Genomic DNA, 14,591 nt, shown 5'->3' with positions numbered 1-14,591 from the left:
CGCATTTCATATGCTTGGATTTCATTCTCAGGATCAAACCGCCATAATAATCTTTGGAACCGTCAATGTTCCGGAAGAACTTTTATTTGCAAATACATCTTTTTCAAATCTGATGTCATAGCAATCCGAAATAAACGAAAATTTAGAAGTAAAGAAACAATATCCGTTCGTAATTTAGGGCCGTTGTATAGTATATCATTTAGAGAAACATGATTATCACAGGGGGCACTTGCATCTAATATAATTCTTACCGGTGTACTAAGGCTACTTAATTTAATTACCGGATGATGCGGCATATAATAAGCCATCTCATTATTATTTTCCGTTGTCACTAAAGCCATGTGACCATTATCCAAAAACACTTGCATCGCTTTATTATACGAGACGCGTAAATCTGAATCCCTAGTTAATCGCTTTTCCAAAGAAACCAACCGAAATTGTGCATAAGTCCTCGAATCACCCAAACTCTCCGGTGAAATTTTGAAAGGTAACGCCACTGTAAAACGTCCTGTTTCGTCCCTACTATAGGTCGAACTATAAATTTTCTCGCACTCTATTTCGTCAGGAATTAATAAAGTTTTATTTGGCACCTGTTCTACTTCCCAAAATTTAGTTAATAGATGTTCAATAGATTGATTTTCTTGCAAAGAAAAGTATACCAAAGGATTTTCTTCGCTGGACAACACTGGAATTTTTCCCATCACAACATACCCAAATTCTGTTTCCACCGCAACTGGAGAACCCGTTGTCCCCGTTATCCGATTTTTCCCCAAAATCTTCCGAAAAGTTCAACTCCAATTATTCCATGTATTTCTCCAGGTTTGTCAAAATTATTGTCAGCTAGACAGATACCAGCTAAACCCGGAATCACACTAACATCTACACATACTTTTGGCACTATATCGGTAATCTTTTCCACCAAAAGTGCACTTATAGTATATTTTTTACTTGAATCATACCGTGACGAACAATATTTAGAAACAGTCAATCCCAATTTTTTACAAAAATTTACTGTTATTAAGTTTGCCTGACTCCCGGTATCTAGAATAAATCGAGCCGTACTCTTGGAAATGCAACTATTTACCACTGAAACTACCACTGTAGACAATAAGTTTGTATAATTCGAACCATTATTGCCAGTCAAGTCGGAACATAAATTAGTTGGTGCAGAATCATCCCTTTCTGTAATATTATTACTCCGAGATAGCTTCTGATCTTGTCTGGTTAGTAGGGTGCTAATGCCGACTGAACGCCTCCCCCCACCCCTTTTGACCTTGAGACGTCACACGACCTTGAATGACGTCACCTAACCTTGAACGTCGTACACGTAGTATGAGCTTGAATGCGGTGTTTGACCTTGAGTGTGGGGTTTGACCTTGACGTTCGACACTTCGACTACCTTGAGCTTGCTCCATGGCATTGAATGTTGACCTTGAATGAAATCGTGACGTGTACAGAATATAACCTTGAACAGTGGGCGTTCGGCGTTGTCCACTCCCTTGTTGGTAATTCCTATATAAGTTCAGAATATCGTATGACGTCACCTAACCTTGAACGTCGTACACATAGTATGAGATTGAATGCGGTGTTTTACCTTGAGTGTGGGGTTTGACCTTGACGTTCGACACTTCGACTACCTTGAGCTTGCTCTGTGGCATTGCATGTTGACCTTGAATGAAATCGTGACGTGCACAGAATATAACCTTGAACAGTGGGGTTCGGCGTTGCCCCCTCCCTTGTTGGTAATTCCTATATAAGTTCAGAATATCATGCTTCCACATTCAGTTTAGACACTCTAAAATACCCAAATAGGTAAACAGAAGTACTTGTCGAATTCCAAAGTGAAGACAACGAGTATCAACCCATCCGAGAGGGCGTTTTCGTCAGTGAGGTGAATATATATTTTATTTTAATTAACCGTAATTTCACTATATTTATGAATATGGATAATTTGAAATTTGACATTGAAAAAATTAATTTTTCTATAATTCAACAAAGTGAAGCTTTAGAGCAGAAACCTATAAACGCTCTGGTTATTGATAAAGAATATAAAATTGAAAAAATGTCAATGTATTCCACACGATATGGTAAATCAATTCAAGTAGTTTTATTGGATGAGGAAAGTGATACTCCTTTCAAAGCATGGCTTCCAAAACGTGTCACAGAGCAATTACCAGAAGACTTCATTCGTGAAGTGAATTCATCCAAAGCCAAATTCACACTTACTTATATGGGTCAAAGTTCGCAGGATTATCCTGGTGCTAAAACCCGATCATTGATGAAATTCAATGTTTTAGATTGAACATTTTGAAATTATGATTTTTTTTTGTAAATAGTGAAAATATGGTAGATTAATATAAAATATGTATCAACTTGGTCACTTCATAGACATAGTCAGATTTCAAGTGAGTATTTTTTTTTATATTATTTGCAAACTAATGAATGCCATTTATGAATTTCCAGAACTCACCATTCTATAAATATGTGGATGCAATATTCAGCCCAAGAGTGGCCGGAAGCAGTGGATTTGGATTCCGCCATAAGAAAAATGGCTTGGGAGATGGCTGATCTGAGTTTTGATGCTCTACATTCATCAAATTATGATTTGAGTGTATGTTACGATGCTGAAGAGGTGCGAAAACTTTTGGAGCTTAGTGAGAAGTATGAACTCGGTGTGGCATTGTGTCATAAATATTCATATGGGAGTAGAAATTTGGATGAGTTCTGTGAGTTAATAATTGAAGCAGACTTGAAACATTTTCTTCAAGACATATGCACCTACCTACCGCAAAATATCATAGAGAAATATCAATTGGAACCACAGAGTCCCAACCCGCAACTGGAAGAAGCGATAAATGATGGTGTTGTAAATATTTGAAATCTGTTGTATATGTTTGTGAATAAAATAATGTTTCAATCCATATTTGTTTGTATCTAATTGTTTGATGAATAAAAGATATAACATAATTATTGAGTGTTTTATTATTCATCAATATCGAATATTTCATAGCATATTACATGTCAATCTTATTACAATCCAGTTTGAACAGAGCCATTAAGAGCATTATATGATAGAACAGCATCGTGGAGGATGAGTGCATATACTTTGGTGTTTGCTGGAAACTTCACCTTGCGTGTTTCGAATTCTATTTTGATGTCGACAGTGGATGACTTCATAGCTTCGGGTTGATGGGAGCAGTCGATAATGAATAGTGGGTTGTTGCGAAAGCTACCAATATCCATCATCGGTTCACTCATAGTTTTATAATAGTAGCTACGTTGGAAGTTTTCATATGCATAGTAAGCTGATGAGTCTAACTTCTTGTCGAAATCCAGATTCCAACGCTCATATGGGTATACTTCAGAGTTCAGAGATAGTCGAATATTATTAATATTCACATGTGTGAATTTCGTTACATCTTTTGACATATTTTCGGATTGGTCGGTGTTTTGAAAGCCGATGATGATATATCGTGGTCTTTCGAGGCTGCTGGTTGTCTTCACCGCCCATATATCCGAGGATGTATCACGAAGTGTGGGTAATTCATAAAGGTCCCACATACGATAAGCCACCTTCACTTTAGCATTATTACCATTTTTATTTATGCGATTCAATAGTTTCAGTTTCTGTCGATCTTCCGGCACAATGTGCCTGATTCTCCATTCTATTTTATTGATTTCCAAATCTGCATCGACTTCCCCAATGAATGAATTTTTGAATGAGCGAGCTATAATCAAAATGAGCTCCTGCTTCACATTCATTATCCCCTTATTGTAATCTTCAGCAAAACCCATGAGATACTTCAAGGGTAATTTACCACTAAATACATTGCTAACGGGATCGAATATATCTTGTTTATTCACATCGAGTCCCCATCCTATCGGTAGTAGCGAATTTGCATGCGTTTTTCCGAATGATATCATCGTTTTCATTGTGGTAGTTATGCCGGGTTTTCGAACAACAACCACTTGCTCACCACCCATTTCATAGCGAATTTCGTCGAAGAGAAAGGCGAGAGCATTATTGGATAGGTAGCACCGCTTTGTGGCATCAGATGGTGTGAACTTCCCCTCGATATAAATGTAACTATCTGCAATATCGAGTATGAGATCTTGATAATTGATTGGAATTCGTATTTCATCTGAATTTTTGTAATATGGTGAACCATACGGCTTATATGTATGCTCATGAAGGCTGATGAGGGAATGGTCGAACATGGGCTCCTCGAACACTTCCAATTTATCACTTGTGGTGATTGTCGCCATGTTATTACTATTTTTTATATCGCACCTTCAAGCCAATAGATTTGAGAAAGTTCAGGCTACTAGCACTTATTCTATATCTTGACCGTTTGGCAGATATACGTGGAATGAATCGACTGCTGGATTTTCGCTTCTTTAAATGCACATGATCATAGCCTCCACCAAATACATTATGCTGACTCAACTGCTGCCGCTGCGGCAATCGCTGACTATTGAAGCACAACCCCATTTTTAGAAACGATAATCGCAGAATTTATAGTTCCATCAATGAATATCACCTGCTCAGCGTTAGGAAGTAACAAATACTGAGTAACAATTTGATCAACTTCAGCTTTATATTGACTTTTTTCACAGATGATCATCGCTCACCATCGTTTTTGCTCGATCGTTTGAATGCTTATCGAGGGTTGTTTTTTCAAATCAGATTGCAGCGATTTGATATCCTTATCCATATGCTCATACTTTTTTACAAATTCTACTAATTTCAGTCCAAGCGTAATGAGATCTTCCCTCACTGATACGGAATATTTTTCTACTCCATCTAATTTCAAATTAATTTTGTCAATATCAGTATCTAATTCTCCTCTCATCTTTGAGATGTAAAAACCGACATATCCTCGATTAACACAATCCGTACTCTCTTCAGGCTCTGCTATATTTTTCAAACGTTTATTTTCCATATCAAAGTTTCCATCGGTTGTTAATTTGAAACCAACTCCAGGCTGCCCACGCAAAACAGTATTTGAAACTGCCTTACTTCTGCGACCAAACTTATCGATGCTTCCTTTACTCATTTTCTTTATGATACACTAATGACAGTCATCGATGTTCTGAATCAACGTATGAGGAACGATGATTGTTACTAATGACTGTTGTCGATGTTGTGAATAAATATATGAGAAATGATGATTATTATAGCTTTATCAATTCCAATTTGACTATTATTTTTTCACCATTGAAATTGATCAGATTACCATTATCATCCAATATGCGAAGAGTGATATTGTCGAGGTACTGACGACCACCAGGTCGGATTGGCATATAAATAATATTTTGTGGCTCCTTGGTGAGTTTGTAACCGGGCTCTACATCAATATCAAATTCAAAGATGCTATGGATTTCATCGCCATTCGAATATGCTCCAGCTGTGACATTACAATCCACACGAATAATCCTCACCTTATTGATATTCACGGGCAATGTTGATTCATGTATTTCACCACAATTGAAAACATTGTCATCGAACCCTAGAAGTTCAGCAATGCTGTTTTCATGTTTGAGATGAATGTAATATTTCGATCGCATTTCACATTTCAGAGTGTTGTTGTTTGCACGTAGGAGAAATACTTCGTCGATATTTTCTTCAATTCCATTTTCTAGTTGCACTTCTTTGGATTTCATGAATCTTTGAATCACCTTATTAATTTCATCAATTTCATATGCCCCAGGTGGAATTTTTATAATAGTGGGGGGTGAGATAATTGTCTTCGAATAGCCGATAACATTATTCTTAGCATCTACATTGAATATGGAATTGTAGGAGTAGAAACCATGTAATCCCAGACCATAATTACTATTGGTATCCAATTCGATGGGTGGGTAGAAGTTGGCACTCAACTCGCTAGAGAATCCCGACAATGAAAACGTGCGTGACATGACTGACGAATTTTCGATGATTCATGTCTTTTTATTGCTGACAGCAGAAATTGTGGACCAATCGTCGCTTTTTCGGTGGTCTATCCATATCATTATGTGTGACTACATTCACATCATTCACTTTACAATAACAACAAAAAATTTTTCTTGTAGGTGGACCATCATTCATATCGGAATTACTACTGCTACCGCTGGAATCATTGTAATGCTCTTGACAGTACTGATACTTCAAGACATCAATATCATTTTGTAGGTTTTGTGGTAACTTATCCCATACAGATGCAATTTCATGTGATGCACACCCAATCAACACCTCTTTCGGCATATCAGCGAGTTGTTCTTTACTCATTTTTTGTAAAGTGCGTACTCTGGAATATGCGATCAATGAATGACTCATCCTCTTGATACTCTCCCTATCCTGTACTGGTGTTAACTCCATGTCTTGTTCTGAAGAAACTTCAAACACAAATGGCCACACCATACTGTGTTGAATCGTTGTTCACGCTTATAGTTATATGTGATAGTATTGATAGGATTCGAACCCATATAAAAATAGTGAATCAGTTCTTTGGGAGGGGGTAAATCGCCAAAACTATCAAAATATTTTATCGAAGTTCCCCTTTTTCTATATGCTACCCAATGTGTCCCTTGACCATGTCGACTATCCAAATTTACTATGGCAGATTCATATCGGAGTGGTCCTGATTTTGGTAAATCGTCACGCATATATACCCCCCGAAAATATGGAATCGTCATTTTCTTAGCGTAATAGTTGAGGTCGATATTGGAGAGAGCTCTTTTAGGTAGCAAATTTATGAGTTTTTTGAATTTTGAGGTTTCAAATAGACTCCTAATCCTTTGCGGTAAGGCTTCAAGTAGATACCACTTCCTTGTTTACCTATAGCAATTGCCTCCATGTGTTTATTATGGCGATTTGTCTCACTCAACTGCTCCCTACTCGCTTTTGCTGCTTGAACTGCTTTCGTTATACCAGCAGTAGCACCGGCTAAACTACCTAGTGCTGATAAACCAGCAAAAATTGGAATGAGTGGTAGTATTCCACCAATTTTAGGAATCGGTATGATTCGCGGTGTGCGAATTTTCTTTTTCCCACCTGCAGCCCTCATATATTTGCGTGCTGCTTTGAGTGCAATTTCAGCTGCTCTTTTAGAATTTTTGACAACAAATTCACTTCCACCCGCTTTGTGTAGAACATCACGCACTTTCTGAACGATCCCAGAACCAAAAGCTATCACCTTAGAAGCTTTCAATATTTTTTTAACTTTTTTTTTCTTAATAGAACGCTTTTTCTTCGGAATGTGTGACTGCTTGGGAGATGAGTCACAACCCATACCAAATCGGCGTTTCCCTTTCATTATATTCGTAACTAGCCAAGCAGCTCCTTTTTCTCCAATAGTAGCGTCTTTTGCTTTGACACGATTCCAAGCACTTTCTGCAAGCTCCTTATCCGCTATGTGTCTAGCTGCAAGATTATCAGGGTTCTGTGAATATGCAATATCGTGTTTTTTGCATGCAAAATCCAGTTGATTGACACCCGAATCACCTCTCAACAATCTTTTCTGCAATTTGGTGCCCGGACCGCAATACTGATAGCCAGGTAAGTGTAATTCAAATGGTAGATTATTGATGAGGGAATTGATCAATCCTCTACCAGTTTTATTTGAATGCAATTCAGTAGATCTGCATCGACTCATAACCCCTATTTAAATAAAGGAATCGATGTGGAACCCTGCTTATATAGTCTCCAACTGTCATACAATGCGCATATTGAAGCAGAAGCAGCAATTTTCCATCGATAATTTCGATGAAAAAGTGGGTGGTGGATCGGGAAGCGGTGTCAAACAACGTCACGGATCTTTACTTCCACTTTCTATTCGCGGCCTGATTATTGGACCTTCTAACTGTGGCAAGACAAATGTTATGATTTCTTTGCTAACGCATCCTCTAGGATTACGATTCGCAAATGTTTATCTTTATTCAAAGTCTCTTTATCAACCTAAATACGAGTATTTACGTGAAGTATTATCTCCAATCGAAGGGTTGGGTTTTTACACTTTTGCCAATAATGCAGGTGAAATAGTAGAGCCTTCAGACGCCAAACCTGATTCGATATTCATTTTTGATGATGTTATGTGCGAGAAACAGGATGTTATACGATCATATTTCAGTATGGGTCGTCATAAAAATGTGGATTGTTTCTATTTAGCCCAAACATATTCACGAGTTCCGAAACAATTGATACGAGATAATGCAAATTTTATCGTAATGTTCAAACAAGATGATATGAATCTCAATCATATTTTTTCCGACCATGTATCACCAGATGTAACATATAAGCAATTTCAAGATATGTGTGCGAGATGTTGGGAAGATAAATATGGATTTTTAGTAATTGATAAGGATCGAGAAGTGGTAAATGGACGTTATCGAAAAGGATTCGACGCTTTCATATATCCTTGACGTTCTTGAAGAATTGAATCACTTGAGTGCTAGATAGTGGAGATAACACTTCATTATACAAATTCTTGGAGTGAATTATGGAGGGAAAAAATGATGATGAAATATGTTTAAAAAGAAAGTTAATTGAAGCAACGGATGCCGTTCGGAAGAAATTCAATTATATCAAAAGTAGTCGTCTAGGTGATCAATCAGCACTCGAGAGGATCTATGAGCCAATAATAACACCTTTGAAAGTAATATCTGCCAATACTGAAGGAGCATCTCAAATGAATCAAGTGATGCAGAAAACAAAGCCTGCTACACCATTAACAGCCAAAACTATAATTGAAAGTGAGTGGAAACCGAAATTTGAAGGGGCTTCCTCGAAGGATCTTCAAACCTCTCAATTGACAACTTTAGATTCACAATCACCTAATGTATTCGATGATGGTGATGAAGTACAAAAGCATATAAAAAAGTTACTATCAGGAAATCCCTCTTACGATACAGTCTTTGGAGTACACATGAACACTGAAACGGGAAATTTACAAATGGGAGTAGCTGATGTGGAATTTATCGATGAGAAAATTGTGTTTATGAAAAATGGTAAAACTATTGGCTCTTATCAGGGCACTCCAAAACTATATAACTTGATATTCATGAAAGTACCATCGAGAAATATCCCCTCTTCCGATATGACCACATATGGTGATATACTCAAATTAACAAAGGCTGCATATAAATACAATGAGAGAAAACAAGGTCTTCTATCGAATAATTGGAAGAAATATAGAGAAATAATCCTACCATTATTATCCAATGGAAACCCTAGTAGAGAAGGTGCTGGCATGATCAAAATACCCACCCAGAAAAAATATATCAGAAATAAGCATACAGATTATGTTTATTGGAATGAACTCGAAGAATTGATTGATCGCCTTCGACTACTTTGGAGTTCACGACTGGCTGGACATACCGGACATGATAATGAAATATTAGCCATAATTGAGGAATTACGTGAAGAAGGATTAGTCTATTGATCGCAATATCATGAATATGATGTGTGAAACTGGCTCAGTCGATCACAAACGATCTAACTATGCATACCACAATTGATAAATTTGGTCGTAGAAGAGGTGGTGTTAGTAAACCAATAGTTGGAAGATCTGGTGTTGGATTCATTCTCACACCAAATGGTGATTATGATATTCAGAATAAGCGGTTTCAAAATGTTGGTGAACCTGTAGACAGTAAAGATTCTGTTACTAAAGGATATGTTGACGATCACATTAGAAAAGTCAATGAGACAACTCTGAAGTATTTCCAAGAATTCATTGCATCAACGCTACGTAACATCGGAAAACATATTGATTCAAAACATAATGAGGTGCAAATAATCATTGACAAAAATGCACTCATCACTTCTGCATTAGCTGATCAATTGAGTAATGTGGAAAAGCGAACTGACGTAATAGCTAAGTTGGTTGATACTTTTACTGAGCGAGTCATTGAAGTTTAATAGTCAATCGTTACACTTGCACCTGAACAGTAGAAAAGTGATTCCTCAATTTAATCATCTTGAAGAAGTCTTAGAGCAGTAATATGAGTAATGCAAAATGGCAGGTTGTGAAAGAAATACACAAGCCGGCGCGTCGAAATTTCCCCCGTCGGAAGACAATAATAAAGGGTTTTTCTGACTTGTGGCAGATGGATTTGATGGAAATGCAACCATATTCTAAAGAAAATGAGGGATGTAGGTACATCCTTATAGTTATCAACTGTTATTCAAAGTTTGTATGGTCAAGGCCGTTGAAGAATAAAACTGGTGATTCAGTTACTGCAGCTATGGCAAGCGTGTTGAAAGATGCTAAATATACTCCAAAAAATTTACAATCTGATCATGGTACTGAGTTCTATAATTCGAAATTCTCATCGTTAATGAAGAAACACAGCATCAATCATTACTCAACATTCAGCACAAAAAAAGCTGCAATTGCAGAACGAGTAATCAGAACATTGAAGAGTTGGCTTTATAAGGAGTTTTCACTTCAAGGTCATTACAAGTGGTTGAACATTCTTCCTAGAATTACTCGTCAGTATAACAACAAAGTTCATCGTACGATTGGTATGAAACCTGCAGATGTGAAACAGTCTACTAAATTGTCAATGTATGCCGAATCTAAGAGTCCACATGTGAAACGTAAAAAAAATACGTTTAAAATTGGGGATAGTGTTCGAATCAGCAAATATAAAAATGCATTCGATAAAGGTTATACAGCAAATTTTACAGCTGAAATATTCAAAGTTGTGAAAGTTAATAATACAGAACCTATAACTTATGCATTAGAAGATGTGAATGGGCAACCAATCAAAGGCTGTTTTTATGGGCTGGAGTTGAATAAAACGAAAGATCCCAATACGTATTTGGTGGAGCGAGTTTTAAAAAGAAAAGGACATCGCCTCTATGTAAAGTGGCTGGGGTTCTCTGAAGATCACAACTCATGGATCGATGAAAATTCTTTAGTGTAATGACATTATCATGATTGTACTCAATATTAGATAAAAAATAAAAAAATAGTGTATTAAAATTGTTTTATTTATTAAAAACTAAATAGAATAATAACCTTAGAAATGATGCAAGTAATATGTAAACTATTGGTTTTATTTTTCATAAATTCAACATATTGAAATCACTTCAAGATGTGTATGTTAGCATAAGATTTCCATGAATCCTCCGTCTCTCTATCCGCTCTTCATGGGTTAGACACCAGCACTCTCGAAAGTGGACATCTCTGTTGGGGTGAAATTGGCCGACATTCTCACACAATTGCCAATCATTTCTACAAGCACTGCATAAATTGTTCCAACAATCCACACTATATTCACCACATTGTAGACATCGCTGGACTAATGTATCGCAAGTCGCTACACAATTTATGCATATATTCCTTGAAATGCCCATATTATTACACATAATCTCTTTCGAACATTCTCTGCACTGCTGGCGGTAGTCACTTACTTCTAGAGTTGAACCATTTATCCTCTTCCGAAGTGGGTCTGGATTCCTTGCCACAACACATCTACGACACAGGCCGGTACATGGGTTGATATATGTTTCAGGCCAATACCCATGGCAGTTGTAACACACTATATGTTTGCCAATTTTGATTGGAAAGCCGCGTATTGTCGGTTTTGTATCCCACTCTTTAGGGAAAGACATATTCACTGATAGATGTACAAATATTCAATCGATGAATTTAACTACACTCTCACGCTCCCATGTTTCCCTCTTATAAACAGGTACCGTGAAGAGTGGGGTAGAGTGGAGGGAGCTACCACCACCACTGTCAAAAATCATATAAAAATCGGTGAGTGATTGTAAACTTCAGTCAGTATTCAAGTATCACCACAAGAATACATTAATATGTCTGCCCAGAGAGCTGCTGTGTTAGCATTATTATCTCAGAGAGATATTAATAACCATGAGCTGGTGGAAGAGTTTGAAGACGTTGGACAGATAGTGGGTGTTGACGAAGAAAATGATGGTGGAGATATGCAGTATGAGGTGAATGAGCAAGGTGCAGAAGGTGGCTTAAATATCGAAGACGATGAGGCAATTGAGCAAGGTGTTGGGGATTTAGACATTGATGATGATGAAGAAGGTCTTGTTGAAGAAGAAGATGAAGGTATCGCAACAGATTCGACTCACGAGACTGACGACAGCGGAGTAGTTATTGGCAATGTTGAGTGGTTGAATATCACTGAGACATTGGATGATCCGTTAGATTTGTATTGTGTAACGGATAGCCATGTCAGGATCAAAACGATTGACGGTGAAATAGAGAAGTTGTGTTGGTGTTGCTTCCGCTTTTATTCTGTGCGGAATAACAATGGAGGGTATTATGAGCACGTCGACATTCATTACACCGCCCGCTTCATGGAGATGGGGCAAACATGGTGTAAAGCATGTGATAGGCCTTTGACCAACTTTAGGAGAATAGCCGTCTGTATCATATGTAACAACACCCCACCTCTGGAGATGTAACCGTGGACCTTCGGGTCAACAAAAAAAAAACAGCCCTTTTCAGGGCTACATTATTTAAACAAAGAGTAGATATCTCATAATGAGATTGCAACAACACCCCATCTGCGGAGCAGTTACCGTGGACTTTCGGGTCAACAAAAATACAGCTCTTTTCAGAACTACAAACAAAGTGTAGATATCTAATAATAAGATTGATCACTCAGTCAAAGAAATAGAATATTTTGAGTGTCACATAATCATACGAAGAGTAGTTTGTAATATATGGATATACCTCTAAAATGTACATCCATATACATATGAGGTATGCACAAATGTGTTATAGAATATGTAAGTTCTCTGAATATCTTATCTTTGTAAAATAAATCACATTGAAAAATGATTGTTTAAGCGTCCGAGTGGATTTGAATCTGTTTGATAACATACTAGCTCTCTCTTATCCGAACAATTGCAGAATTCATGTCAAGATTTGGAAATATAATTTTCATAAGACAATATTTCAAATTCGAGGGGTGTTTATTCAGAGTAGTCAATAAGAGTAATTGGTATTGTAATTCAGAATATTTATTTCAAAGGTGGAAAGGAGAGAGGGAGGTAGACACTGCCCCAACCACGCAGTGTCTCGTGTACACCAACCAAACAAAATGTGTACTCCGAGGAAGGATAAAGGATGGGTGAAATAGGGAAAAAAATAGGGAAAAAAAAGGAAAGGATTACAAATCGTCGTCGTCGTCGCTGTCATCGGGTCGGGGGAAGTACTGCCACATCACCGAACCCTCAGAAAACGCCATTTCCTCCGCAAATGCGTCGTCGTCCCAGAGATCGTCATCATCATCATCCGAGCTGCAAGAGTCTTCGGAGTGGTCTTCGGTACTGGTCACATGCAGTACCTGGACCGAAGATGTGGAAGGGTGATGAGGCGTGGTGGTTGAATCGGCCTCCATATCTGGATTCTCCATATCGGAATCCTCCAACTGAAGATCCGGGAGTGGCGCTGTAGGTTCTTCCGCCTGGGGTCCGGTCGTGGAATCGGCTTCCTGGTATGTTGACATGCTGACGATAGCTACTCAACTGAAGATTACATTGAGGAACTCCTACATTTATACTCTTGCACAGGAGGGGTATAGTGGGAGGCGGAGTGGGGGGGAGGTGGGGGTCGCAAAAAACGCGCCCCGGATGCAAGTGGTGGATGTTGAGCGCCCCAGGCCGCGAAGCGGCCTGCTGAGCGATCGCTTCACGATCGCGAAGCGACCTTGTCGAGCCGTCCTTCTTCTTCACTAACACGACTGGGGAAGACCAGGGGCTGTCAGAAGGTTCGATGACTCCTTCTTTTCCCATATCGCTGACTATCTTGTCTGCCTCTTCTCTCTTGGCAAGAGGGAGTCTTCTAGCCGATTGCCGGATTGGTCGGGCATTTCCAGTGTCGATTCTATGCTGAACCACATTCGTTCTGCCGCCTTTTCCTTCTCCAATATCGAAGATTTCCAGGTACCTCTTGACTAACTCCCTCAATTTAGATCGGTGAGTTGATGGTATGTCTTTGGAGGAAATGTCAATTAACTTCTCCAACTCTTTAGGCAAGTTGTTGGCTTGGCTAACTGAACTGCGTACACTCCGTATGACAGAGGAAATGGACGAACAGTGCCCAGCATTGTTCCCTTCTTCAAGGTCACGGGAAAGTAGTTGACATTCATGACCCTGACCGGCACAACTTCATCAACACGCAACAGGGTCTTCCCCAGTGCGATTCCTCGTCCAATTTTCTCGTCATGTATCTTGGGCTCGAACATTACCACATTCCCGCTGCTCGCACCAGTGTCCAAGCGAGCCTCTAGTATGGTTTCAGCCCTCTCAGGTACGCACACGTCTTTGGCCAGCAGGACTCTAATAATCTCTTCGTTTCTTCCATGAAGCACCAGCTCTTCTCCGCCGACACGTAGAACGCCGTCTTGAAAATTCAGCTCGAACCCTCTGGAATTCATTATGTTCATTCCAATAATCGCATCGTCCTCGATGTCCACCACCAATGCACGATGTTTCAATTTTGTGCTGCCCAACACCAATTCAATTGGTAGTTCTCCAAGTACATTGGCTGGCTCCCCTGTTGCAGTGCGTAACTTCCAGCTTGACGGTTCAATTTTTGCCGGTGTTTTGGCAAAGGTTGGCCCGA

At 38.7% G+C, this 14,591-nt stretch overlaps 1 protein-coding gene across 3 annotated transcripts in view; it reads left to right on the top strand.

Moving 5' to 3' along the window:
• Positions 1-14,591, top strand: part of LOC111508686 (cytochrome P450 6k1) — a 114,041-nt gene that overhangs the window by 36,844 nt on the left and 62,606 nt on the right. The window lies entirely within an intron of this gene.

This window comes from Leptinotarsa decemlineata, unplaced genomic scaffold (assembly GCF_025532065.1).
Source record: "Leptinotarsa decemlineata unplaced genomic scaffold, Ldec_3_MD MMD2_tig00000505_RagTag_RagTag, whole genome shotgun sequence".
NCBI lineage: Eukaryota > Metazoa > Arthropoda > Insecta > Coleoptera > Chrysomelidae > Leptinotarsa > Leptinotarsa decemlineata.
This window is presented reverse-complemented; position numbering and strand designations above follow the sequence as displayed.